Below are 13,821 nucleotides of genomic sequence, written 5' to 3'. Positions count from 1 at the left end.
TTATCGACCCCAAATCTAATCTAAATATGAAGGTCCTACGCTGGCACTGTTCATTTTGGGCCAGATCCTGGAAGTGCTAAATGTTAAATCAAGTCTTTGTTCTGGCTTGATCTGAAGTTCTGGGCTTGGTTCGGGAAGCACCGCGTGGCTCTCTGTGGCCTGTGTTATGCAGGGGATCAGGCTGGATGATCGCAATAGCCCTAAAATCTCTGAATAACTTTGCTTGGGTGAGTAGCCCTGCTGATTTCAGTTGGGACTACTCACCTGAGTAACGCTGACCACGTGCAGATGGGTTGGCAGGATCAGAGCCCTGGTCGCCCAATGAAGTCAGTGGCAGTTTTGTCTGAGTGAGGAGTTAGTACAGGGTCTTAAAACCCGTCAGCTGATTCAGTTTTGGTTTGGGTTATTTAGCTGAAGAGCTTTATTGGATTTTCTGTCACCAGCAGAAAATTTAAGACCCAGAACGATCTGTGCATATAGGGGGAAACTCATCCGATGTATGGCATTGTATGGCTGTAGTGTTTGGTTATCAGATCGTTCACAGTTCTCTTCGTCAGCTGAGAAAAGGACTCTGGGTGGCATGATTGTATTTGCTTTGGGTCCGAAGCAATCCTGGAGACGGATAATGGACAGACATAGCAGCAAAAGGAAAAAAAGCATCGACAAACACAATACATGCAGGTGGTTTTGAGTGGGAAAAAAGTACTGAATAATGAAGAGGAAGAAGTCTTGAACCTTTTGGGTATGTCTGCACTGCAGTGTAAGCCCAGAGTTAAAACGCAGTTCAAGCCTAACTCCCCTTCTGTCTAAACACAAATCGGATCAAGGCTCGGTCCCAGGACCCCTCAGGGGTGGAGGGTCTGAGCCTGAGTCAAGCCAGGACTCAGGGTTCAAGCCCTATTGCTTTGCAATGTAGACACAGCCCCACTGGACTCGGGCTCTGTGAGTCGGCCAAAAGCATCCCAAAGGCTTTCCTTGTTCTCTGGATAGTCATGTTTGATGGACAGTCAAGTTTTCCCACACTGCACCACGTTTGGGGTGGGGGGCTCTAGGAATTTTGGGATATAGGTGGTTGGACTTGGGCACACATAATGCAGTGTAGATGCTGGAACCCCAGGTTGGGACCCAAGGTTCAACAATTCCTAACCTGGGGTTACAAATGAGTGTAGATGCTCAAGCCCTTGGTTAACATCCACTGTTCACAGGCACCTGGTGGGTTTGGAAAGACATTAAAGGCCTGATCAAGACCCGTTGAAAGCAGCGGGAATGTGTGTGCAATGAATCAGCTGTCATCAGCTCATTTCAACAAACAACCCTTGAAACCCCCAAGTCCTAGGCTCACAAACCCCAGGTCTGCTAACTCCTGTTGTGCTAACCCTGGGTTTACATTGCCGTGGAATAGCATTAAGGAATGGAGTGAATCCAAGTCATTGTGCTTCAAAACAGAAGTCCTTTCCAACGCCCTGTATGTGTCGAGGGAACAGAATGAGGCCAATGATCTTTGTGTGACTGTTTGTATTGATGTATTATTTAAAAAACAATCTGTTTCAACACGCATTTAAGTTAAAGGAAGAAAAACGGCAGTAAACATCAATTATGTAAGTTTCCTTTTTGGGCATTCAACATTCAAGTGTAATTCCATCCGGTTAAGCCGCAGATCTGTATTTCCCAAGACGTTGTGTTTGAGTTTCATGTGTAGGGCACGGTGATTAGATGTCATGTGTGCCTGACGTACATGGTACTGACCCTTCAGATCTTTTCACTGAACACTCTTTTTTTCCCCCCTCTTTTGACTTATGTGCAGCTTTCTGGGACATCATAAAACTGGCAGCTTTCACCCAGTCAGAAGGATTCCTTTGTGTCTTTGAATTGAGATGAAGATGAGAGTCGGAAGATAAAATACATAATATGCAAAAGCATTTGACGTGATCATCTGAAAATGAAGATCAGCTTACTTGGCAAAAACTATATAACTATAACCATATAAAAGTCCCTCCAGCAGCTGATTGGTCAGTTTGATTCTCCTGGGACAAACACCATTTTCAGCCCCTTTTTTAGACACTTGAAAAGGCCCTGTTTGCTTGTACAGTTTTGTGGGGATTTCTGCCCCCACAGACAGATAGGAGAAAGCAGTTGCAGAAACGCTTGTTCCAGGAAGGAGTGATAATACTAAGCCTTATATAGTGCTTTCCATGTTTAAAGAGCTTTCCAAGAGAAATTGGTTGGGTAGGCACAACAAGGACATTGAAAGCATCACCCTGCACCATGCTTCCTTTGCTCTGGCATATGGTGATGGGTTTTGCCATGTGGAAAGAGCCTGGGAACCTTAATGATCATCTTCTCTTCATGTGCATTTTCTTTTTCTCTCTCGTCGTCGGTCTGGACGTTACAGATGAGTTAGACTTGCTTGTTCGGTCTCAGTGGAGGAAATGTAGGCTGTTTTTTGTCCTCCTTTGAGTTCAGACTTCCTCTGCTGGTTTGCACCTTGATACCAATTTGCTCTTGGCGAGCATCTTCCACCAGCACAGAGAGCCTGGGACTGGGACTTTGAAATGAGCTGGCTTTTCAGGAACTGGGCCCTGGTCTACACTTACCTGGAGATTCAGCGGCAGTTGACGGGAGTTACTCACTCTACATAGAATAGCTCGCGTAATTCCCGACGACTGCTGGGCTTCCCTTCTGCGCGCCGTCTTCACTGCACTGTGCTGACGGGAACCGCGTTCCCATCGATGCAGTGCTACACCACTCAAGGAGGTGGATTACCAGCGTCAACTTCCGGATCGATTGAGTGGGTCTACGCTGACCGCTCAATCGATCCAGAAAGATCCATCTGGCGGTGGCAATCAGTATAGACATACCCTGGGATCTGTTGACTTTCCCCATTAAATTGGCCTGAGGATGCGGTGTGCTGAGTCCGTGTTACATTCTTTTCCTTAGCATGACCCAGTGCTATCACCACGCCTGCCTGTAGCAAGCCCCGCATATCCCAGAGACGGTATCTTTGCTTTGCGTGCAGCAGCCTCCTGCTGAGCTCCCGGCTCCTGCATGGAGAAAACCACTGTAAAACAACGGGGACAGCTGTGCACAAGTGAGATGTCTGCTCCGAACAATGAGCTGGAGACCTCTGCCATATTGCTACCTGGGCTGACCCGGCAGCCCTGTGCATATCCGTCTGGCTTCACTGACGGTCAGGTCCCTTTGCTGCAGGGTTTTAGAGGTCTCATGCAAATGGGAGATGGAGGGGGAGTCGAATCTGCCCCCTCCCCCAGCTTTTCTGAACCCCACGGGTAACAGCAGTGTAACCATGTGGAGCAGAGCTTCTTGCTGGGAAGGGGAACGTTACTGCAGATCAACCTACTCCATTTCCTCATCCTGGAAGCCTCTCTGATCCCCAGATCCTTTACATCCCACCTTTCGGTTAAAATATCTCCTAGTTGTCTTCTGCCTCATTCTGTACCACTGCTGCTAGGGTTTCTGTCTCTGCGCACAAGGAGGATGTGCAGTTGGCACCATCGTGAGCTTTACAATGCCAGGGAAACTATATTGGTCAGACCAATGGTCCATCTAGCCCAGGATCCTGTCTTCCGACGGTGGCCAATGCCAGGTGCTTCAGAGGGAATGAACAGAATAGGCAACCATCTAGAGACCCATCGCATTGTCCTCTCCCAGCTTCTGGCAGTCAGCTGCTAGAGACACCTGAAGCATGGGGTAGTATCCCTGACCATTGTGGCTAGTAACCATTGATGGACCTGTCCTCCATGAAGGTATCTAATTTGTTTTTGAACCCCTTTATAGTTTTGGCCTTTACAACATCCCCTGGCAATGAGTTCCACAGGTTGACTGTGTGTGGTGTGAAGAAATACATCCTTTTGTTCATTTTCAACCTGCTGCCTATTAATTTCATTGGAAAACCCCTGGTTCTTGTGTTATGAGAAGGAGTAAATAACATTTTCTTATTTACTTTCTCCAGACCAGAATTTTATAGACCCCCTATCATATCCCTCCTTAGACGTCTCTTTTCCAAACTGAAAAGCCCCAGTCTTTTTAATCTTAATGCATACGGAAGCTGTTCCATACTACTGATCATTTTTGTTGCCCTTCTCTGTACCTTTTCCAATATCTTTTTTGAGATGGGCCGGGGGGGCGGACCAGAACTGCATGCATTATTCGAGATGTGGCCGTACCATGGTTTTATAAAGAGGCAATATGATATTTTCTGTCTTATCTATTCCTTTCCTAATGATCCCCAACATTCTGTTAGCTTTTTTGACTGCCGCTGCACATTGAGTGGGTGTTTTCGGAGAATGCCTCCAAGATCTCTTTCTTGAGTGGTAACCGCTAATTTAGACCTCCATTATTTTGTACGCATAGTTGGGATTATGTTTCCCAATGTGCATTACTTTGCATTTATCAATATTGATTTTCATCTGCCATTTTACTATAAACCATTGAACATGGTATACCTCATCCTGCCTCAGCACAGGGGGATGGACTAAGTGACCTTTTGAGATCTCCAGTCCTACATCTATGGGCTAGGTCGCTTCTGTGCGAGCTGAATGCCCGTCATGTGGAGATAGCATCCCCGGGGAGGAGAAAAAGATGGGAAGGGGAGGCAAAAAGAATGGGAAAAGTAGGAAGGACAATGAGGTGGGCATGTGGAAGGATCATGGGCGTTGGAATAGGGTAAGATCTTTCCTTCCTACCATTTCCTTCTCATGATAACCATGCATGCCTTCACTGAAGCTTCCTGTGTCACCATAACGGTTAGATCTTAAAGGAGCCAGGATCCAACTTGGAGCCCCAAGCAGCTGGGAAAGGCCTGGGTCAATCTCAGCTGTGGGGCCCGGTACAGACAACACATTACCTAGAGACTGTGTTCGTCCCCATTTGTGGAGCTGCACCACTGCAAACAGGCAAAGCCTTTATTTGCCCCAGTCCTTGCTTAGAACCAGGGTAGCTCCGCTGGGACAAATAACACCTTTGCGTCTCTGCAGTGCGGCTTACGCGGAGGCTTGCAGGCGGGACCTGTCTCCAGCTGAGATGAGGCCATAGTCTTCTGGCAGGTTGAAGGTGCCGTGCCAGGGGGTTGGAAGGTGGGGGTTTATTAAAGAGGAGTGTCACAGGGTATCGCTGGCAGGGTGGGGGGTGCTAGTCGAAGGGCATGGAGCCCTCACGACCTCTGAGTTGTCTCCTGCAGGCTGCTTTGCCGGCGCCAGGGTCCTGCCCCTGGCCAGCTTCCCAAGCGCTTGTGGAACGAGGATCTGCTGGTTTCACATCGTTCTGCTGCCCGCTGCGGCCCAGTGGGTGCAGGCAGGTGCAGATTTGTAGGGAGCTACCCCATCCGATCACACCCGGAGGGAGACTCACCCGTCACACGGGGAAATAATCACCTTCCACCGTGCATTGAAAGCAGAGAACAGATGTATCCCGCCTCACCCCATTCAGGCAGTGAGAGCATTCGCCTCCCTGCCAGGCAGCGCAGCAGCCTCTTATTCCAGTGATAGCAGCACAAAGCAGCGGAGGATCCAGCCCCGCATTTGCCATCCCCTGCCATGAGCTGGGCCAGTCCCCCTGGATGGACGCCACACAGAGGCTGTTGTGAGCGGACCCCACGGCTGGATCCCGTGTGCTCCGGAGCCAGCCGGGTCTGGGCAGATCTCCCTTGCTCTGGCTCTGGCTCCCGAAGACACAGTGCCCCGTGCAGAGCTCACGTCTGCACCCCAGACTGGGGACCTGGGTCTGCCTTAAACCCCTATAGAGGTGCCTCTGCTCCCCCCACCCCCCAGCTGCTAATAGCTGTTCATTGTTCCACAGCGCCGTGAGCGCTGAGCTTCCCGACGGGCCCCTTCCGGGGCAGCGTGGCAGGTGAGCCAGGGATGCAGGCTTCGCAAAGGGACGTCTCACCGCAGGTGCTTGCAGAGTTACTGGTCTTTGGAAAAACCACCAACAGGAGTGGGGTAGGCCATGTCCCCAGGCGCCGGCCAGGGGGGAGGGGGGGCACCGGCCAGGCCCTTCTCGAAGGAGCCACCCCCTATTGCAGGCAGCCAGGGCACCCGCCCCCCTTCCCGCGGCTGCCCTTCCACTGCCCAGGCTGCTGCTGCCACTGATGGGGGGAGTGGGGGAGAGCAGGACATAGGCCAGCAGATTTCCCTGCCCCCATGGGCACTGCTGCCGCCACCTGGGAGAGTGGCATGCCAATGTAAGTATGGCCCCCGGGCGCCGGAGACCCACGGTATGCCACCGAGCAACAGTCCTGGAGATGCCAGCTCCCTGAATCTGATCTCACCCCTTCTGGGAGCTGGAGAGACCTGGTCAGTATTTCAGGCAGACAGACAGACAGAAACCCTCCTGCCTTCTCCTTCCCCTGCACAGTCTTCTGGCCTGGGGTGGTGCATGGCCCCTCCCCCCTTTCACAGAGAGGCTATCGCGCCTGGAAAGAGAGTCTCTGATCCCGCTGGCCGTGTGGCCAGGCTGAGAGCTTTGTTGTTCTCGTGGCTGGGCCAGTAACGAAGAGCCCAGCCGTGCTGATGACCTTCGATGGCTCTCCCCATCCCGTCTGAGCGGGAATAGACCGGCCGTGCCAGGCCAGGCCGGTCTGACAACGCAGCCTGGCGGCGAGCGCCCCAGACGGCCAACAAAAGCCGCACGGAGTTCACCAAGTAGACTGGGGTTCGCGATTCGACACGGATCTTCCCCCTCTGTCGCCTCGCTCATTAAAGAGCCTGATGTATTTTTATTCGCTTAGCACATCTGAGTGCTGGAGATCTTATCCGCGAGCTCAGGACAGATCCGTGTAAACCGTCCCCATATTCCTGTTTTTCTCGACCTCTGAGCAAGCTGACCTTGTCTTCTGCACGACACCTCCTTAGGTAAACCAAGCGTGACGTGCATATAATTTACAGGATGCTTTCCGAGTAGGCCCACCGCCAAGTCACTGTGCTGTAACTGATTGCAAGGGGGCAAAAAAAAGCTTCCGTTTATTTATACTGGGATGGCGGCCCAGTAACTTCAGCATGTTGAAAGTTCGTTTCCGGTCGTATTGTTGTGCCTCGGTCACACAACGCCGTCGGTCACAGGGTTAGAAACACCACCACGGGGGCGAAGTATTCAGAGCTGGCTGCAACTCGATCCTGGGCAGTCCTCCTCAGCATCTCCTGCTGCTTTGTTTGTGAGTCAATGGGATCTCAAGCACGTCTTGAGGGGGGGCTGGTGGACTTCTTGTTCTTTGCACAGTGCCAGCACAATGGGAGCCTGGTGCATAACGGGGGGTTCCTAGGTGCTTTGCTAATTGTGAGGGGGTGTCTACCTCACACAAGGCCTGCCGGGTTAAGGTGCCTAGATGGGCCAATGCCAAGGGAGCACCTGAAGGAGGAGCCAGGAGCAAAGAGGATTAATTGAGATGAGTCTCAGCTAGACAGGAACAGGAGTAAAGCCAGGGTAAAGCCCAGTAGCTGAGAGCAGAAAGGGCCTGCAAAGCAGGAAGTTACAGTCACTCTCAGGGTGAGCGAAGGCAAGGTAGGAAGTGGCCCAGGGATACAGCAGTGAGGTGTACGACTGTGCAGACCTTGACTGCGTGTTGTAGGGTTCCTGGGAGGGAACCCAGTGTAGAGGGCTGGCCTGGGTTCCCCTGCCAGCCACTGGAGAAGTGGCACTGTTGAGGGGGCAGTGAATGGCAAGAGAGCCTGGGGCGGGGAGGTCCTGAGAGACTTTGATACACACACCCCCTTGGGAGAGGAAAACTACAGTGGCCTGGCTGGAGGGCCGAGGCACGAAACAGGAGCAGTTGAGGCCTGAGCAAGTGAGAGAGAGAGAGTAATGGAGAGCAACCACAGGAAGGGGCATCGGCCTGGCAGAGCGCATCCCCTGACACGGCCAGAAGGAGGCACTGCTGAGGTCAGTAGAGCAGCCCATGACGGTAACACGGACAATAACTATGAGCTCTGGCAATGTTGTTCCCACTCCATCAATTGCTCTTACCAAACGGGTGAAGCCAGCACGAGGTTTGATCTCCGAGTTCTTGTGGGGGGACTCTTGAAAATCAGTTTGTAGTGACAGAGACTTGTGAGGGTGTCTGCCGGTTTGTTTGGGAGGAAGGGAGGGTTGGTGTCCACAAAACCACACAGGTCTGCCAGGGGCAAGAAACTGGTTTTTATTTCTGTCCTAACCATGGCTGACCTGCAGTGTCTAGAGGTGAGACGCTCTAACCCGTCGACTGATGTCAGCTGGTCTGCCTACAGTGCTGATACAGGCCCCTCCCATCCAAGCATCTCAAGATGTCTTGTACCAAAACAGGAAAATGTTCCTACTCAGTTTCTCTTTGATTTTGGTTTTTAACCGTGGCGCTCATTGTTCAGTTTCCCAGTTAAGAGACTGGCAAAGATGAAGGCTGAAGTCCGTTCTATTTTTTGTTCCATCCACAACCTACTCTTTAGCATTGGATTGTGGCTGTGTAAGTTTCCTCCAACTGCCTTGACAGTGACTTAACAGCTGAACTGCAGAGATGGTGGCTGCTGGGGCCAGAGTGTGGAACTAGGGCTGCCTGGCACACGGCACCTCGGGGAATGACCTGCCTGTTTTATGGTGTCTGGGCCACGACACCCTCACTGTCCACTTTTCTGCTCCACCCTCCTCTTCTGTGCAGGTCCCTCTGAATCTGAACCTGTCCGGAGTAAAGGAGAGGGGGGCGTCTTCTAGAGCATGATAGGAAGCAGACAGTTGCCTTTGCAGGCCATATGCACAGTGAAAAGATTGCCAGAGCTACCAGACACCTCATGAGTCTTAGTAACCAGACTCCAGGGACTTGTTAATCAAGGAATGAGTGCAGTGCATCCCGTGGGATAGTTGGAAGCTGACATCTGACTCACATCATCTGCAATGGGCTTGGGCTATGGCGAGGGTAAAATCAGAACCAGGACTGTGAATTATCTCAGACCTATCCTGGTAAAATAGGCATGCTTCTTAGCAAAAGCAGGTATATTTCACCAATGAGTCTTGTTCTTACTAACTTGAGGGCCAGATCCAAGCTACACTAGCTGAAGATCTGAATACCTGTGAGAGCTTTCTCTTCAAAATAATGTTTTTTAAATGACCTGATTTTTCAAATCAGAGCAGCTCTTGCAGTGCATAACTCTAAATGGGGCACTGGATGACAACCATCTCTTGAAATTTGGGGCCAGATCCTCTTAAGCTGGTGAGACTTGGCATAAACGAGCTGAGAATCTACCCCTTGCTCGTCAGCCTTTAGATGGAACTTTTTTGATGTTGCTGTTCTTCCCTCTTGCTCAAAAATATAAATCAAAAACCTCCCTCCCCTGCCAAATAAATGTTAAATTGTTTCTCCAGGGGGAAAATTGTGAAAAAACTCAAATGTCAAAAAAGGAAAAACTATTTTGAAACTTAGGTCATGATGTGTTTTTAATGAGATGGGACGATCACAGTAATGAGCTCCAATGTGGGAGTGAATAGCAGATCTGGCCCTGCTAAAGGACAGAGTGCAGAATAATCACTACTGTCAGTGGACAGATTTATTGCTCTGACTAGACCAAAGCCAGAGCCATCCTTGCAGTCCTGGCTTAGTTTATATGCATTCTGTCTATTACGCACAAAAAAACAAGATTAGAAATAAAGTCACGTGAGATTTCAAGATTTACGATGACCAAAAGATTTAACCAAAAGATTTACGAAGACCATGTCTCCTGCTGCTTCATTAGGATGACCGTGATTCTCTATGCAGGTTTTTTTTGGTCTCAGGGACATGCATTTTTGTCAGTTCGGGCAGGCTGTGAGAGCTGAATTTTGCACAGGAGTTGAGGAACCTTTTCAATTTCCTGGCAGGCAGAGGTGACAGATCTGTGGTTTCTCAAGTGATAAAACCCACCCATTTTTCCGAGGGGCCTTTCTCTTCAATGCATGCTCTGAAGAAACTCCTGGGACAGTGGGTAATGAGGTCACTGCAGTGGTGACCTTCATAAACAAACAAGAGGCTAAAGTAGCATTTAGTCAGTGTTCATCACAGCAGTTCGCCTCCCGCCCTGTGGTAAATGATGTACTGGAAAAGATTAACTTTACAACCTACTAAAGTGTCTGACATTTGTTGGCTGTAAGAATATGTTCAGTTCATCAGAAGGCATGGCGCTAGGGGAGGGAAAAGGCCATCAACATTCTGTCATTTGCATTCCACAGGTTTTAGAAAGAAACCAATTTTTGTTCATTCCAAATTTTTTGGTGAAACTTACTGACCGTTTCTGTGGGTTTTTCCCTTTTCTTATTAGAGCACTGACCTAGGACTTGAGGGACCTGGGTTCAGTTCCCTACTTTGCCACAGCCTTCCCGGCTGACCTTGGGCACGTCACTCTCTCTGCCTCAGTGTGACCTGAAGGAGAGGGCTGTGTAAGCTCCAACGCTTGTCTCTCTTTCTCACCTACAGAAGTTGGTCCAAAAAAAGGTATTACCTCAGCCACCTTGTGTCTTTAAAGAGTGTGAAGCTGTGACAGGGTGTACCTACCCTGCACTGGCCCAGCAGGGGTTAACTGTGCGCTGCAGGTTGAGGAGGTCACACCCCTCTGCCGCTGCTGGGCATGCTCAGCCTGGAGCCAGCATATAAAAGGAAGCAAGCCAGTGCAGATGTGGCTGGCCTCTGATGGGGAAGGATGCAGATTGCAGGATCCCTCTCAAGAGATGCTGGAGCCCCAGGCAGCGAAGGCCAGGCATGCCAAGCCCTGACAGAACCCTGGCTGCTTGTTGAAGCCAAAAAGGGGACAAAGCCATTGGGAACTTCACTGGCCCAGAACCCCAGTGACCCAGAAGACCTGTGGATGGCAGGCCTGGAAAACTGGACATGGGTCCGTTTGTGGAACTGGGCAACAGGCCAGCGTGTTTCAGGTGGATCCCTACTGAGCCAGTGGTGAACACAGACACCACTGACAGGGCCCTGGGCTGGGACCTGGTGGAGTAGGGGGGCCCCATGTCCCCCTACCCCAGCCGTCAACAGCCCCTCCTCCTGGGTAGCGGCCTACTTCCTTCTAGGCCATGCAGCCCCCGCACAGGAAGGCAGCCGTATCAGTGACGTTCCCCCCCCCCCCCTGCAATCCAGACTGGTGTGTAGCTGTGTCACCCCAATTCTTCACTCTTGGGCCCTGATTTACCCTGCTTTGCTGTGTGAACCACCCACTCCTGGGGTCAGGCCACGCCCAGCCTCCTGCATGTAATCGGTCCCTTGCCTAATGAAGGAGTGCTCTGGCCAGCCACTCACGGGATAGACCCCCAGAAAACACCCCCAGTCCCAGATGCAACCCCAGGAACAGCCGTCTTGCAGGGTTCAGTGCTGCACACTGCACCCTACGCACTCATTTACATTTATCGGTCAATTTATCCAAAAACTTGATATGCACCAGCTCTGTCACTCTAAGTGAGGTCTCTGCACACACTAATCCACATGCACTGGTTTAGACCAGACAAACAAATAAGTTTATTGATTACAGTAAGCTTTTAAGTGAATCTAAGTCAGATTATTCATAAATCAAGGAGTTAATCACAATTAACTAAAAGATAACTCGCATCTTAACCTACGATTAATATGTCAGTCTGCATTCAGCTTACCACACAGGCTGGTTGCGATGCCTCTTGCAACCAGGCCCCCCCTTCCCTGTGGGTAGATTCTCAGTCTTTGGTGTTGCTTAGAAGATGGATTCCAGGGGAGCCCCAGACAAAGCCACCTCAGCTTTTAACAAGTTTCCCCAACACCCCCTGGGGTCCGGTGATCGGCCCTGTCCGGCAATGGGCATGATTTCTTCCATTTGAGACAATGTACTCACAGGTGCTTAGGCCAGTCCATTGTTCCTGTATGCATGCCTCTGCTGGGCATGGAACCACAGCTTTGTGGTTGTCTGCATCTATTCAAACCACGGGGGACACATTTGGGGATAGGACACAGCGGAGTTTCATATCTGTACATACGTATGACACTGCAGGAAACATGCTACCATAACCATAATGTTCGGTATGCCATGAGTATTCCAGAAACACCTGACATGCCTACTTTGTATCAGACAATGCACGGTTACACTATAAGGGTGTACGTGAATGATTCACAAGTCACACCATAAGGGTGTACATGGGGTACAGCGTGTCACCGTATTGACCTGGGCCGTTAGGCCGTGCTGCCCTGAGAGTCAGGACAGCCCCAATGGTTCTAGCCAGCTGTGGTGTAATCCTTTGTTGACTGCATGCAACCCGATACCCTGTGACGGGGGGTACCTATCCCGTGACAGAAGTGCTGTGAGAGCTACTGTGGAAACGTGCTATATAAAAGCTAGGTATTGTTATTATTGTCCATTTTGCCACTGAAGAAAGGGGAGGGGAGAGGAAAAAAAAACCCTAAAATTTTCATTTTCCAGATTTGTCAACAAAAAATGAAATGTTAAAAAAACGCTTTTTCTTCAAAAATCTGAGTTTGAAAACAGACCACTTTGCAATGGGGAAATGTGGCATGTGAAATATTTCTCCCAGCTGTGCTCAGTATTCAGCACTCCAAGGATGGAATCGCAGATGAATGGGACACGGGCTGTGGAGGCTCATTCCCAGGGGCCCGACAGCTCATCTGCAGAGGGTTAGGCTGGCCAGCTGGAAGGAAGAGACTGCTCTGAGCTGCAGTGTTTGCATCCAGAATCAAACTTCCCCAGGGGCCGGGGTTGGTTGGATCCATCCCGCTATGGAGATAAGCACCAGCTGCAATGTTTGGATGTGAACTTCCACACACTTCAGAGGTTCGGAGCAGGGATTCTGTTGCCGGTCCATCTCTAATAAAGCACGACTGGGACAGTGAGCCTGATTCTGATCTCGCCAACTCCAGTGTCACTCCGGAATAGCTCTGCAGAAGCCAGTGGAATTACACCAGGCTAAGTGAGATGAGAATTTGTCAGGAGAGGCCAGAGTCTCAGCCTCTATCAGGCTGTTCAGGTAAAGCAACAAGAAAGCTGCCTTCAAGGGGAAGCCAGGAACGCCCCTGCCTTTAGATACTGTGAGTTAAGCTGGGGCCTGAACCCGCCCCCTGTTGGCTATGGAATCAGGAGAGTTGGAGGTGTCTTAGAATATTTTCCCCGCCCCTGGTCCTGTGCTCTGATCTGCTATTTCCTGGGCCTGGGCTAGTCTTTCTTCAAAGTCCTCTTTAACAGTCTACTCATAAACGCACAGACGGACTGATTTTGAACCCAGCCCCCAGCTTGATGATGCAACTCGCTGCAGAAGCAATTATAGGTGGACAGAGCTGATGTCACGGAGAGCGCTGACTATCTCGTTGAGCCCTTGAACCTGGTACTGAGACTTGAAAGCAACCCCGGTTGTACGCAGTTGTAATTGGTATGACTGGACAAAATTGGAGGGCAGGAGTCAGAGTGGGAGCTTAAGTGAGGAAGAAAGTGGGATTAAAGATATAGTGGAAAGAAACAATAATGCCCCAATTAACCTGCAGGGAGGAGGACAGATCAGCTTCGGAGGAAATGAATGAACAAGCAAGCTGTCGTTACAATATTACAGAGAGCTTCTCAGTTAGGTACCGGGACAAATTATAGGGAAGAAATGAAGTGACAGGGCCGGGTAGAGCACATTTTCATCTTCTCACGTGTGTTGCAATCTCCTGGAAGATTTGTGGCCAGGGAATCCTGTAGGGATGACCTAGACTAAGGAAACTATAGTTAGAAACTGCAGCAGGGACTTGGCAAGAATCAGAAAAGCATAGGGCTAATGTTTGTGGGGTGGGGGGAAATTCAGGTGAAGAGATTGATTAATAAAGGGGATGCCAGACTTCATCATGAAGAATAAATG

Source organism: Emydura macquarii, unplaced genomic scaffold (genome assembly GCF_026122565.2).
Source record: "Emydura macquarii macquarii isolate MOO-44397 ecotype Brisbane River unplaced genomic scaffold, CSIRO-AGI_Emac_v2 contig_1551, whole genome shotgun sequence".
Lineage (NCBI taxonomy): Eukaryota > Metazoa > Chordata > Testudines > Chelidae > Emydura > Emydura macquarii.
Note: the sequence above shows the minus strand (reverse complement) of the source record.